This window comes from Phacochoerus africanus, chromosome X, assembly GCF_016906955.1.
Source record: "Phacochoerus africanus isolate WHEZ1 chromosome X, ROS_Pafr_v1, whole genome shotgun sequence".
In the NCBI taxonomy this organism is placed as follows: Eukaryota; Metazoa; Chordata; class Mammalia; order Artiodactyla; family Suidae; genus Phacochoerus; species Phacochoerus africanus.
This window is the reverse complement of record NC_062560.1, coordinates 91120002-91134316: the sequence shown is the minus strand read 5'-3', so window position 1 is coordinate 91134316 and position 14315 is coordinate 91120002.

Here is a 14315-nt window from a genome sequence, read left to right as displayed (position 1 = left end):
CACACTGCCCACTACGCCACAGACACAGCAACATCAGATCCGAGCCATGAATGCGACCTACACCACAGCTCACGGCAATGACAGATCCTTAACCCACCGAGCAAGGCCAGGGATCAAACTTGCATCCTCATGGATACTAGTCGGGTTCGTTAACCACTGAGCTATGACAGGAACTCCCTTATTGGCCATTTTTATATCTTCTTTGGAGGAATGTCAATTCAGATCCTTTGCCTACTTTTAAACTGAGTTATATGTCTCTTGACTATTGAGTCATAAGTGGTCTTTATATATTAGGTATATTTTAGATACAAGTCCCTTATCAGATATATGATTTTCAAACATGTTCTTTGATTAAGTGGGTTGTACATTAATTTTCTTATTTATGCCCACAGAGAGAGTGGGCCACCCTGGGGTAGGGACTGGCCCTGGCAGCAGCTGGGTCTTTCCTTATATCCCTAGATCGTGGACCTGTTTGGGGAGCCCTATTCTCTTGCCCCAATCCCACTAATTTCCTGTCCCAACCCCCTTGTGCCAGGCTGAGTGTTGTTTTGATCCCTGTATGGGGTGGGGGGTGCGTTTGGATCCTCTGATTTGTTCCGGGCAGGGATACCTTATTTGCATGGGCAAAAAGTTATAGCCAAGTGCTCTGAAGAGCATTCCTCTCTACCTGCATGTGTCTGCCTTGTTTGATCTCAGGCCTCCTGTTTTTGGTAATGATAAAGGGCCTGTTTTGAACCACCTGGGTCCCAGTCCCTATTCTCTCTTACCTAACAATATCAGTAAACACAGGGGTCATCAGCCATCGCAGAGATTGCAGCGGCTGTGGTGAGCAGGTGGGCCCCGAGGGAACAAAGAATACCTGTCATCTAGCAGCCATTAGAATGCAGCCATTCCCAATGGTGAGCCCTCAGTGTGAGAAAGCACAGGATTCTGGCCCCAGATAGCTGAGGTACAAATCAAAGGAATGATTTCAGTGAGCCTAGACCCTTGTATTTTCTATATACAGAAAGCACTAAATTCCTTAACTTGAGATTTCTACTTTTCTTTTTTTTGCTTTTATTTTTATTTATTTTTTAAATTAATTATTTTTTTAAAATTTTTTTTATCTTTTGAGGGCTGCACGCGTGGCATATGGAGGTTCCCAGGCTAGGGGTCTAATCGGAGCTGTAGCTGCGGACCTATGCCACAGCCACAGCAATGCGGGATCCGAGCCGTGTCTGTGACCTACACCACAGCTCAGTGCAATGCCAGATCCTTAACCCACTGAGCAAGGCCAGGGATCGAACCTGAAACCTCATGGTTCCTAGTCGGATTCGTTTCCGCTGCACCACGACAGGAACTCCAGCTTTTATTTTTATTGATGGATTGATTTTTGATTCTAGGGCCGCACCCATGGCATATGGATGATCCCAGGCTAGGGGGTGGAATCAGAGCTACAGTTGTCAGCCTACACCACAACTCGTGGCAATGCCGGATCCCTGACCCACTGAGTGAGGCCAGGGGTCGAACTAGCACCCTCACGGATATTAGTTGGATTTGTTTTCACTGCACCACAACCAGAACTTCTACTTTTCTTTTATTAAGACCAATCTTTTATTCTACGACCTGCCCTTTGTTGCAAAACTCCTAGATTGCCGAGCTCCTCCCTCGCCTCCTTGGATCAGTTTTCTTAGGGTAACGTGAGATACTGCCTCCTGGGCTTGAAGTCCTAAGAATGTCCACTTAATAAAAATAATTCAGGAGTTCCTATCGTGTCTCAGCGGTAATGAACCCAACTAGTGTCCATGAGGATGCAGTTTCAATCCCTGGCCCTGCTCAAGGAGTTAAGGATCTAGTGTTGCTGTGGCTAGATCTCAGCTGCAGCTCCGATTCAGCCCCCAGCCTGGGAACTTGAATGTGCCGAAGGTGCAGCCCTAAAAAGACAAAATAAATAAATAAATAAATAACAGTAATTAAAAAAATAAAACATATCTCAAGATTTTAAGTTGTGCATATTTTTTCGGTTGACAGTATATACCCAAGACTAGTGTTTGTCCAAGGAGAAAATGGTATTAATATTTTGTGAGGGAATGATTTCTATGTGTACTGGGTAGCACCAGACATTATAGGATGCTAACATCCCTGGCCCTAACCCTCTGTACTCCCCAATTACTGTCACTATCAACACTTCCCAGGTGAGAACTACTGGCCTAGGGAAACTTTAATAGCTGCACTGGTAGGTATGTAAAAGAATGTTCAGTAGCATTAGTCATAATAACTCCTAACTAGAAACAGACCAAATATTTATAATAGAATGAATGAATAAATTGTAGTGGAATTACACAATGGAGTACCCAGATAACCTCATGGCACCAGCACACCAGCCCTCACTTGCTTATACCAAGGCTTTTAAATTTAAGAGCACAATAATCTTTCTGTCTCGTTTCGCCATTCTCGTTTCCAGTCTCTATAAAACATTGCTGTGAATGTTAATGTGACTTGGAAATGAGCCCTGGTCTTTGGTAAGGGACCCGTTTACACAAATGTGGTGTCATAATGAGATCCTTTCCCCTGTAAACACTAGCTTGTGCCCTAAAATCTATGAAATGTGTAGGACTTCCATAAAATGATGGCAGATGCAATTTGGTTATGATATAGCATTCTGAATTTAGGTGCTGATATTATTTTTGAAATCAAAGGGTAAAGGTGGCTTTTAGCTACACTGTTTATAAGGTGGATTACCACGCCTTAGCCAACCAGCCTTTGAATGTCTGGTCATTCATTTCTGGAAATAGACCAGCCTCTACTGCATCAAGCTGAACTACCTTCACTCTCTGTTGTTTAGGGGAAAAATTATCTGCCTCTTCAGAAGATGACATCATCAGAACCACTACACAAAGCCCAGCATTCAATAAAAGAAATTACCAGATATGCTAAGAAACGGGACCAAGTGACCAAAAACAAAGGAAACAAACAATAAAAACAGGCACATGGGTGATTGAAAATTTGTAGTAAACAGACATGGTCTTTATTTTTATTTATTTATTTATTTTTTTGTCTTTTTGCCTTTTCTAGGGCCACTCCTGCGGCATATGGAGGTTCCCAGGCTAGGGGTCTAATCGGAGCTGTAGCCACTGGCTTACACCAGAGCCACAGCAAAGCCAGATCCGAGCCTCATCTGAGCCACAACGGGAACTCCCAGACATGGTTTTTAAAATAATTATGGGAGTTCCCATTGTGGCGCAGCAGAAACGAATCTGACTAGGAACCATGAGGTTGCGGGTTTGATCCCTGGCCTCGCTCAGTGGCTTAAGGATGTGGCGTTGCCGTGAGCTGTGGTGTGAGTGGAAGATGCGGCTCGGAACTGGCGTTGCTGTGGCTGTGGCGTAGGCCAGCGGCTACAGCTCCGATTGGACCCCCAGCCTGGGAACCTCCATATGCTTTGGGTGAGGTCTTAAGAAGACACAAAGACAAAAATAAATAAATAAATAAATAAAATAATTATAATGGGAGTTCCTGTCGTGGCTCGGTGGTTAACAAACCTGACTAGTATCTATGAGGACGTGGGTTCAAATCCTGGCTCTTCTCAATGGGTTAAGGATCTGGTGTTGCTGTGAGCTGTGGTGTAGGTCCCAGACGTGGCTCAGATCCTGCCTTGCTATGACTGTGGTGTAGGCCAGCAGCTGCAACTCTGATTTGACCCCTAGCCTGGGAACCTCCATATGCCACAGGTGCAGCCCTAAAAAGTCAAATAAAATAAAATAATTATGATTAATATGCTCAATAAATAAATTTGATTCATATATTCAATAAGCAAAAAATAATTTTAACAGAGATATGGAAATTATAAAATACAGTCAATGAAAATTTAAGAATTAAATATTTGGGAGCTCCTATTGTGGCTCAGCTGTAATGAACCCAACTAGTATCCATGAGGACATGGGTTCAGTCCCTGGCCTCACTCAGTAGGTTAAGGATCTGGTGTTGCTGTGAGCTGTGGTGTAGGTCACAGACATGGCTCGGATCTGGCATTGCTGTGGCTGTGGTGTAGACCGGCGGCTACAGCTCTGATTCAACCTGTAGCCTGGGAACTTCCATTTGACACAGGTGCGGCCCTAAAAAGACCAAAAAAAAAAAAAAGAATTAAATAGTAGAATAACTGCAATTAAGAATTCAGTGCATACATTTAACACAGATTAAAGAGAACAGAAGAGAGGATTAGTGTACAGGATAATAGGTCAGTGGACAATATCTAGACTAAAGCTCAGAGAGAAAACATTGGAGAACACAGAAAGGAGAATAAGACATAGATAACAAGGCAAAAAGGTCTAACATATATGTAACTGGAATCTGAGAAGAAGAGAAAAAGAGGGCAAAAGCAGTTTTTAAGAAATACTTGGAGTTTCTACTGTGGCACAATGGAATGAGTGGCCTTTCTGGAGCACTGGGACACAGGTTTGATCCCCAGCCCAGCACAGTGAGTTAAGGATCCAGTATAGGTTGCAACTGTGGCTTGGATCTGATCCTTGGCCCAGGAACTCCATATGCCTCTAGGCAGACAAAAAAGAAAAAAGAAACACTTGCCAAGGAATTCCCTTTTGGCACAGCCGGTCAAGGGTCCAGCCTTGTCCATGCAGCGACTCGGGTTCGATCCCCAGTCCAGGAAATTCCTCATGCTGCAGGTACGGCTGAAAACAAAAAGAGAAAAAAAATCGTGAAGGATTTTCCACAGACTGAGGAATGGTCTCAAGTTACATGTTCTAGGGGGTACAAGAGTCTAAAGCAACATAATGACTGTATCAGGCAGAATAATGCGCCCCCCAAAATGTCCATATGCTAATCATCAGAACTATGAATATGTTATGTTACATGTTAGAAGGGAATCAAAGTTGCAGATGGAGGAATTTCTTTGTGGTGCAATGGGTTAAGAATCCAGTGTTGCCACTGTAGTAGCTCAAATCACTGCTGTGGCTTAGCTTTGATCCCTAGCCTGGGGAACTTCTGCATGCCTAAGTTGTGTCCAAAAACAAACAAACAAAGACAAAAACCAAGGTGGAATTAAAGTTGTTATCCTGGAGTTTCCACTGTGGCTCAGCTGGTTAGGAACCTGACTAGTATCCATGAGGACATGGGTTCGATCCCTGGTCCTGCTCAGTGAGTTGGGGATCCAGCATTGCCATGAGCTGCGGTGTAAGTCACAGACGGGGCTCGGATCTGGCGTTTCTGTGGCTGTGGTGTAGGCAGCTGCAGCTCCAATTTGACCCCTAGCCTGGAAACACCAATATGCCACAAATGCAGTCCTAAAAAGACAAAAGGGCAAAAAAAAAAAAAAAAAAAAGGATCCTGGCTGCAAAGAGAATGATTAGGATAGGGTGATAGCTGTGTAGGGAGGAGGTAGTGTAGGGAGTCTTATATCTGTTACAGATATTGGTTCCCCAGTTAAATATATTCCTACAAAGAAAATACCAGACATGAATGGCTTCACAATGAGTTCTCCTTAATATTTAAGGAAAAAAAATTACACCAATCAGAGGGAAGGACGCATTTCCACCCTTGTTTTCTGAGGCCATTATTAACTTGATACTAAAAGCTGTCAAGGAAATTCTAAGAAAGGAATATCATGGACCAAATCATAAGTATAGATGCAAAAACATAGAGAGGAGAAGGCCATGTGAAAACAGAGGCAAGATATATCCAGACAAAACTGTAATTCAAAAAGTTACACGCACCCCTATGTTCATTGCAGCAATAGTCGCAATAGCCAAGACATGGAAACAACCTATATATGTCTGTCAACAGATGGATGGATTAAGAAGATGTGGTACATACATACAACGGAATACTACTCAGCCATTAAAAATGAAATAGTGGCATTTGTAGCAACACGATGCAACTAGAGAGTCTCATACTTAATGAAGTAAGTCAGGAAGAGAATGACAAATACCACGTGATAGCACTTACATGTGGAATCTAAAATATGGCGCAAATGGACCTATTGACAGAATAGAAACAGACTTGTAGACATAGAAAAGGGACCCGTGGTTGCCAAGGGGGAGGGGGGAGGGAGTGGGATGGACCTGGAGTTTGGGGTTAGTACATGCAAAGTATTGCATTTAGAGTGGAGAAGCACAGGGACCCATATCCAATCTCTTGGGATAGACCATGATGGAAGTTCATATCAGAAAAGGAAGGTATGTACATATATGACTGGGTCCCTATGCTGTACAGCAGAAATTGGCGCAACACTGTAAATCAACTAGACTTAAATAAATAAATAAATAAATAAATAAATAAATAAATAAATAAATAACAGAGGCAGAGATTAGAGCAATGCATGTACAAGCCAAGGAATGCCCAAAATTGCCAGTAACCACCAGAAGCTAGAAAAGGCAAGGAGGAATTCTTCCCCTAGAACCTTTAGAAAGAGCTTGGACCTGCCAGCAACTTGATTTTGGACTTCTAGTCTCCATAACTATGACAGAACAAGTTTCTCTTATTTTAAGCCATCTAGTCTCTGGTGTTTTGTTATGAAAGTCTTAGGAAACCAATACACTATTGACGCATTTTAATCAACTATTTGAAAAGAATTTTTAAAAGCTCCACAGCGTATTTAACATACTTCCATGCTCATACTGTCTATATCATTATTTTGTTACTAAGTTCCAGGAGGAATAATTTCTGCATATCTTCAAATTTTCAATTTCGTTTATTTCTCTGACTGCAAAGATAGTCATATGTTTTGGATAAGGAACTAGTAGGGGAAATCTGTACAATAAGATTTAATTGCCCTGTGACCCCTACTCCCAGGCATTATATTATCTATAAAGGTTGCTAAGATGTTATCTATACATGGTTTTGGTATATATTATTCCAGGTATTTTTCACTTCAAATTCAGTATCAAGAGAAATGTAGTTTTCTTTCTCTCTCTCTCTCTCTTTTTTTTTTTTTTTGTCTTTTTAGGGCCACACCCGCTGCATACGCAAGTTCCCAGGCTAGAGGTTGAATCAGAGCTGCAACTGCCGGCCCACGCCACAGACTTAGCAATGTGGGATCTGAGCTGCATCTGCGACCTAGCCACAGCTCACAGCAGTGCTGGATCCTTAACCCACTGAGCAATGCCAGGGATCGAACACACGTCTTCATGGATGTTGGTCGGGTTCGTTAACCACTGAGCCACGACAGAACTCCGAGAAATGGAATTTTCTTATTCTCTCCCTCCCTTTGTCACTGTGAGATGCATGTGATTTGTTGTATGTATATTAGCAAAGAATGCTTATTGAAACATGGCCTATAATGGCAAAAATACTGGAGACTAATAAATGTCCGTCTATGGGTGCAAGCTTGAACATATTGCTGTATTTTCATAATAGAGCAATTTTCAGCTATCAAAGAAAAACAAGTTATATCTGTATTAATGACAAAGAGATATTCATGATATATTCATGATATTCATGATATATTAAGAGATATTCATGATATATATATTCATGAGATATTCATGAAATACACACTTGCACACACACACACTGAATATGAGAAAAGTGTGGAATAATACAAAGAAGGCTATCTGGAGTTTGGAGGTGAAGAAGGAAAAGATGTGCGTGTGTGTGGAACTGTATATATATTTTAATAAGATCATTATATTATTTCATTTCACTGTTTTCAGGGAACACAGGCTAATTTTATAATTCTGGAAGAACATTTGATTACAGCTTGAAAAAATATATAAATTTGAAAACTTTGTTTAATCTGGATATATAAAGTTGAAGAATAGATTTACATTATCATTTATCATAAGCTTAAAATTTATAAAAAACTCATCACCTAAAAGTAGAAAAAAGGAATAATACATTGCATAAACCCTTAGTATTTATTTAGTGCCGTGAACATAAAAAATATGTTTAATTTAGAATAATTTCTCAGAAAAATCTCTATTCGTAATACACACTTCTTTCTTTAGAAGAGCCAAACATCATACCAATAATGAGTTATGAAATTTTATTTATTAAAAAATCCTCATTGATGACAGATAAACGTTGGCTAAAATTACTCAGGAGGTGTGGTAATACAGCATTTTCGGAAGCCAGATAAAAGGATGTGACAAACAGCTCTTTTGAGAGGCTCTTTGGGGTCATTTACTTGCTCTGGCCATGTGTTTCCTTTTCAGATTTCTATTTCAGATTGTCCTTTTGGAGTAGCTCCTGATTACACTAAATGACCACTGTTCTACAAAATTTATGACATTTTAGCAAAATGAAAGCCTCTGTCACATTAATTTTCTTCTTGTCAGCACGTTGCTATCATCGTGGTCTTCGCTCTAATCTAATGCAGGACAATAGTGTCAACATTTTCCCAGCCTGTTAAAGTGGTAGAGAACTGTCATAATGTGTATGTTACAAGTGGTACTGCCATGGTGTCTCTGAGATTATTGGCACCAGATTTTACTGTCATAATCACAGCTTAGTGGATCAAAATGTCTTTATGTCCCATGCATCACATAGAACAATTAATTGAATGTTTCCTGTGTGCCAAGAATTGTGCTAAGCATTGTACAAGCATCGTATTTTTTAAGATAAATAATTATGAGGTATTATTATGCATATTTTAAACTAAGGCTCTGGGTTTAAGCCATCTGTCATGTAGCAAAGAGGAAAGCTAGGGCTTGAATTTAGGGTTTGTGGTTCCAGCTATGCTCTTTACCTATAAGCCACACTACTTCCAATAGGATCTGAGGAATACGTTGCTAGAGTCCAGAAACATCTGGTTCTCCTCCATTTTATGCCCATTGAGGGGGTGTATTTCCTAGTGTTCTCGTAATTAGTAAGAGCTGCCTAACTAGTTCTGGCCAAGGGGCAATGAACAGAAGTGATGTCTTTTGTTTCCAGGTGAAAACACTAAAAAACTTTCTTTCTGCTGCACCCGCAGCCTAGGGAAGTTCCAGGGCCAGAGATCAAATCTGAGCCAGAGCTGTGACCTATACCACAGCTGCAGCAATGCCAGCTCTTTAACCTACTGCACCAGGCCAGGGATCCAGTCTGAGCCCCAACAGTAATCCTAGCCACTGCATTTGGATTCCTAACCCACTGCGCCACAGCGGGAGCACCTCCAGATAAAAACATTTCATTGCTAATGCGCATCTCTCTTGTCACCTCTTTTTCCTAGCTACAGCAACTGAGAAGACCTTGTGTGGAGATGCTAGAGCTTCTCACATTTGAAGAAGCCTGATTACTCTGCCACCATATAATGGGAAGGTACCCTGGAGAGTTATCTGAATCCGCAATGTAATTTGTGTTAGTCGGAAGCATTCTTTTGTTGTGTTAAGCTGCTGAGACTACCATAGCCTAGTGTAACATATCCTGATTAATACAGAAAACTGGTACTAAAAATGGAGTATTGCCACAATGAAATGTGACATTGGCTAAGTGGTTATGTGGTAGGATTTTTCAGTGGCAAAAATGTGGTGAAATTGTAACTTGCAATAGACTCAGCATGTATAATTAGGGAATTTGTATTTCTAAGAGAAGAGATTGGAACATAATGCCAGTGGGGAAATATGGGGGAAGAAGCTAGAAAACAAAATTTTAGTAGTGTTTTTTAATTTTCTTTTTCTTTTTATGGCTGCACCTGTGGCATGTGGAAGTTCCTAGGCTAGGGGTCAAATCTGAGCTGCAGCATACACCACAGCCACAGCAAAGCCAGATCCGAGCTGGGTCTGTGACCAACACCACAGCTCACGTTAACACCAAATCTGTAATCCATTGAGCAAGACCAGGGAGCGGACCTTCATCCTCATGGATTCTAGTGGGATTCTTAACCCGCTGAGCCACGACGGGAATTCCCTATTTCTTGATATTTTTAAATTTAAGATTTCACTTTATATAGCAGAATTCCACTTATTCCACTTCTCCTTTGGACTCTTTAGGGCACCATTAAAATGATTGCATTGTCGACTCTAGTTGCTGCTGCAACACGGGTTTGATCTCTGGCTCAGGAACTTCCACATGCTGTGGGTGTGATATATATCACTAGAAAAGACAAAAAAAAAGTTAATGAAGAAAACTATATTACCAAAAATGGCCAATAGGAAGTTCCAAGAGTATGGTCTTGCACAGAAGCGATTATTATTATTATTACTATTTGGTCCTTTTTTTCTTTGTCTTTTTCGGGCCACACCCTTGGCATATGGAGGTTCCCAGGCTAGGGGTCTAATCGGAGCTGTAGCCACCAGCCTATGCCACAGCCACAGCAACGCAGGATCTGAGCTACGTCTGCGACCTACACCACAGCTCACGGCAACATCGGATCCTTAACCCACTGAGCGAGGCCAGGGATTGAACCCGCAACCTCATGGTTCCTAGTCGGATTCATTTCTGCTGTGCCACCACGGGAATTCCCAGAAGCAATTACTAAGATGCGTCTTCACCACTGAGAAGACCACAATGACCAAGTGAAGCCTTACCTTCCAATTAGATGAACTCGTGTAGCCTTAAGGAATCATTTCTCCTGTTTATAGTAAAATCTCTAAGTCAAAGTAGCCTAGAGTTGCAAGGATATTGGCAAAAGTTTCCCTTTCTACTTTCTGGAAATTGTGTTCATTCTTCTGTACTTAAGCCTGACAATTTCTACTCTGGCTTTTACACTTATTGCCAGTGTAACAATTTGCAAGCATTTATCCTCTCAGTAAGCCTCTATTTTTTCACATACGAAATGGGTAAATTAATACCTACCTTAAACTATTATCCTAAAGAGGCAGCTAGTCCAGTACCTATTACCAGGGTTTAAAGTCAGTTTAGTTAATTTCCCTTCCAGAAGTCCCTAATGTAAAAGTTTCCTCCATGATTCTCACCCCAGAATTCCTGTTAGTAACAATGCCCATGGAGTTCCCTTCTGGTGCAGTGGGTTAAGGATCTGTTATTGTCACTTCCGTGGCTCGGGTGGCTGCTGTGGCATGGGTTCAATACCCCGCCCAGGAACTTCTACATGCCACAGGTGGAGCCAAAATAAATTACCCACATGGGAACTCTTGGCACAACCAGGCATCTAAAAGGAGAAAGGGCTATGGAAAAATCTTGTCTGGTAAGAAGTGTAAGGAAGGTCTGGAAAAGAATATCAGATGGTGGTGTCATTTTGCAGGTAGACATAGTTTAGAGATTGGAGCTCTTGTAGGTGATGCTTTGCAAAGAACCAGTAGGATACCAGCATATCTTCCTCCTATCATTCCTATGCCTTTTCATCTATCCTACACATCTTCTGTTGTTTTTCTGGTTGTTTGTTTTTTTGGGTTTTTTTTGGTCTTTATAGGGCCACACCAGAGGCATATGGAGGTTCCCAGGCTAGGGGTCCAATCGGCCGGCCTACGCCGCAGTCACAGCAATGCTAGATCCGAGCCGCGTCTGTGACCTACAGCACAGCTCAGGGCAAAGCCGGATCCTTAACCCACTGAGCAAGGGCAGGGATCAAACCTGCAACCTCATGGTTCCTAGTCAGATTCATTTCTGCTGTGCCATGACAGGAACTCCGTATCCTACACATCTTCTTACTAGAGTTGAGAGTGTGAGGGGAGCAAAGCAGAGACCTAGAAAATGAAAATGGGATATAAGGTTGTAACAGAAGCAAAGAATTCCTCCATGAGTCTGCATCTAGCAGCCACATTCGTGATGCTAGGGCATCAAACTTCTAAACTAGGATTTTTAGGCTTTTTTTTTTTTTTTGGGTCTTTTTGGGCCTCACGTGGAGGTTCCCAGGCTAGGGGCTGAATCGGAGCTGTAGCTGCTGGCTTACGCCACAGCCTTAGCAATGTGGGATCCAAGCCGAGTCTGCGACCTACACCACAGCTCACAGCAATGCCAGACACTTAACCCCGAGTGAGGGGAGGCCAGGGATCGAACCTGCATCCTCAAGGATGTTAGGTTTGTTAACCACTGAGCCATGACGGGAACTCCAGGATTTTTAGGCTCTTGTGTCCAGGAATAGAATGGATTCCAAGTCCTCGCACAGGTCCAGTGCCTCCGACTCCAAAGCACTCAACAGGGCAGTCTATGGGGAGTGGGGAGGGGTGCCTTTCTCATAGGTCAGCCACAGACTCTGAAATTACTGCCTGCTAACAAAGCTCAGCTGAATCGGATGCAGCAGAAAATAAGATGTGCCATTTTCTGGAGTTCCCGTCGTGGCGCAGTGGTTAACGAATCCGACTAGGAACCATGAGGTTGTGGGTTCGATCCCTGCCCTTGCTCAGTGGGTTAACGATCTGGCGTTGCCATGAGCTGTGGTGTAGGTCGCAGTCGCGGCTCGGATCCCGCGTTGCTGTGGCTCTGGCGTAGGCGGGTGGCTACATCTCCGATTCGACCCCTAGCCCGGGAACCTCCATATGCTGCGAGAGCGGCCCAAGAAATGGCAAAAAGACAAAAAACAAACAAACAAACAAAACATGTGCCATTTTTTAAAATTTTATTTTCCCACTGTACGGCAAGGGGATCAAGTTATCCTTACAGGTATACATTACATTTTCCCCCCCACCCTTTGTTCCATTGCAACGTGAGTATCTAGACATAGTTCTCTTGAATGCCATTTTCTAACTCTGCCACCAGAGGGCAGATATTTGGAAATTTTCTTTCTAGGCAGTCTTTTTTTTTTTTTTTTAATTTAATGATTTTTATTTTTTCCGTTGTAGATGGTTTACAGTGTTCTGTCAGTTTTCTACTATACAGCAAAGTGACCCAGGCACACATACATATATGCATTCTTTTTCTCACATCATCCTCCATCATGCTCCGTCATAAGCGCTATACAGCAGGATCACATTGCTTATCCCTTCCAAAGGCAATAGCTTTCTAGGCAGTCTTCTCTTGTTTCTTCTGCAGTGACTGGCCGTAACTGAGAGAGCAGACTGTGTTTTGTATACCAGGAGTGGGCATGAACCTGCCTTAGCGTCAGTAGACCTGAGCTTTCCACTGTCTTGCTATAGGACATACGCACCCATGACCACACTCCATATGTGAGGTGTGCTCTGCCCTGTTCATTTTGGGCATTGAGGGTCAGGTGGTTAGAAAGATCCCTTGGGTTCAGGACTGATAGTTGGATTGAAGTCCCAGTGTATCCCGTTGGCAACTGGACAAATGGCTAAGAACTCAAGAGAGCATTTTAGTCTATGGTATATAGTTCTATGATGTGGCAGTTGAGTTCCTGGGAGTGGATTATACCACCTAAGAAGAAGACTTGAGTACTGAGAAAGGAGCTCTGTCTTGCCTTCACAGATCTATTCATTCTGACCACTCCTGTCCATGGTCACTGGGGCTTCCAAAGCTGACTTCCTTACTCTGTTGCCCTGTGTTCTTCCAGGCTCCAGAGCATCATACTTAATATCTTTTTGGCTTCCTTTCTATTTTTTTCACTTTTTTTAGGGCCACAACTGTGGCATATGGAAGATCCCAGGCTAGGGGTCCAAGTGGAGCTGCAGCTGCTGACCTATGCCACAGCCACATCTGTGACCTACACCACAGCTTGCTGCAACGCTGGATCCTTAACCCACTGAGTGAGGCCAGGGATCAAACCTGCATCCTCATGGATACTAGTCGGGTTCATTACAACTGAGCCACAGTGGGAACTCCTTGGCTTCCTTTCTAATAAGTAAAAAATGCACATGGATATAAGAATAATAGTGTTAAGATGGTTTGCAACTTAGAAATAACTCTTTTGTTGATTATAATGGTAATAAAGATCTAAAATTCAGAACATTTTCATCTTCTTGTTTAGAAATACACCTGTGGTTTCATGCATGGATTTCAACTTATGACTTCATACATGGGTCCATAAACCACAACCTTTCTATTTCATTTAAACACGTTTTGTGAGGAGTTCCCTGGTGGCAAAGCAGCTTATGGATACTGCATTGTCACCGCAGTGGCTTGGGTGGCTGCTGTGACATGGGTTTGATCCCTGGCCTGGGAAATTCTGCATGCTGTGGGCAGGGCCATAGAAAAGAAAAAAAAAAACCCATATTTTGTGAAAATTATTGTTTTTCCGTTAGCTAAAGTACAGGTGTTCTCTTATCTCTTATAGATTTTGTCTTAAAAAAAAAACCAAATTAGGAGTTTCTGTTGTGGCTCAGTGGTTAATGAACCCAACTACCATCCATGAGGATGTGGGTTCGATCCCTGGCCTCGCTCAGTGGGTTAAGGATCCAGCGTTGCCATCAGCTATGGTGTAGGTTGCAGACATGGCTTGGATCCCACGTTGCTGTGGCTGTGGTGTAGGCCAGCAGCTACAGCCCCAATTCAACCCCTAGCCTGGGAACCTCCATATGCTGCAGGTATGGCCATCAAAAAAAAAAAAAAAA